Below are 1793 nucleotides of genomic sequence, written 5' to 3' on the forward strand. Positions count from 1 at the left end.
ACAATGGAAATTGTTAATGATTTCATGTTTCTTGGACCACAATCAACACTCTTGACACCAGCAGTCAGGAGATTAGAAATATTTCATTGGGCAACTCTGCTGTCAGGAACCTCTCCAAAATACCAAGGGACAATGATGTCTCTTTGTAGACCAAGGTGAAAATGATTCAGACCATGGTCTTTTCAATCACTTGATAAGCATCTGAGAGCTGGACAATGAATAAAGATGACAGAAGAATGTATGCCTTTGAGTTGTGGTATTGAAGAAGAATACTGTGTATCCCAAGGACTGCCAGGAAAATAGATGTCTTGGAAAAAAGGCACTCAGAGTGTTCCTTACAGGCAAGAATGACAAAGTTTTGACTCACATGCTTTGGCCATGCTAATAAAAGTTATTCCTTGGAAAGGGACATAATGCTTGGAAAGATGGAGGATCAGTAAAGGATGGGAAGACCCTCAATGGAGATAAATTGACATAGATACTGCAGCAATGGGTTCAAATGTGTCAGTGATAATTAGGAAGGCACAGGATAGGACAAGAGCCTGATCTGTTCACAAGGTTACAATGAGCCTTACTTTACTTGATGGCACCTAAGAACAACAGCAAAGCAACATCTGATCTGGACTTTTTAATGCAAAGATGGTCTTATCTCTAAATGGTAACACAGGAGGGTAAATTAAATTTGACTCTTAAATGCTTAGAAGAATGCCCTTTATTTTACTTAGAAAAGGTTGCAAAGGGAAGAATTTTAGCATAAAACATTTAGAAAAGTTTCCTAAAAATCCCTTGTCTACGTGTTTATCCCCAAAACTCTTACGTTTCCCAAATCTCTCTGTCTCTCCCATTCCTTCCCCCAACTTCTGGCTCTCTGTTTCAATCTTTTACTTCTTCTCTAATGTATAAACCTTCTCTTTTCTTCCACATGTATTTCCTTGCCCTTGACCTACTCAGTCAAGCCAGGTGGTGAATTGTACAGACCATCTTCCAAGGAAGACCTGAGGAGCAGAGGTTCTGAGTACTTATACTTTAATATTCTTGGCGCTGCTTCTCACACAGCATTTTGTTTAATTCCAATAAGAGATTTAGGAGGAAAGCATGATTATCACCATTCAATAGATGAGACAACTGGGGTTTAAACCCTGAACTATCTGATTCCTAAGTTTATGATCTTAAATCTTACACAACTATCTATTAGTGGTTCTCAGACTTTGGCATGATTAAAAGTCACCCAGGGATATTTGTTAAGTACGAGGATTCCAAGGCGCTGCCCTAGAGATTCTAATTTAATTGGTCTGCCTGGGGCTCAGGAATCTGCATGTTTAACAAGCACTCGGGTGACGCCCGTGCAAGTGATTCCAATATAGGTCAGACCTGGTACACACTTTAAGAAACACTGCTAATAAATCCTACACTGGGAGTGATCATTTGGAATTGATATAAGATTAAGCCATCATACCCACGGCACACGTTTACAATTTTAAATTCAGCCTGAGTTATTTCCCCCGGATGTGCAGACTGTATGTGTTTTAATCCTATGTAACCATTCGTGGTGCCTATTGGAAGCACGCGTGGCATCCACTTCCTAAACAACATGCTTCTGGAAACTCTATGAACTTTGAGTAACGACGACAGCTATAGAAAGGCTTCAGGTCTTTTGTTTACAGGGTCACGATGAGTCATGCTCAACTCAACAGCAATCATCAACAACATTGGTTTGTTTGTTTTTTAAATTTAGGTTGTTTATTTTTCATTTCAATGAACATCTACAGAGATTTTGGAATTCCATTCATTCA

The sequence above is a fragment of the Elephantulus edwardii genome, unplaced genomic scaffold (assembly GCF_000299155.1).
Source record: "Elephantulus edwardii isolate Elephantulus edwardi_28Jun2011 unplaced genomic scaffold, EleEdw1.0 scaffold00075, whole genome shotgun sequence".
NCBI lineage: Eukaryota > Metazoa > Chordata > Mammalia > Macroscelidea > Macroscelididae > Elephantulus > Elephantulus edwardii.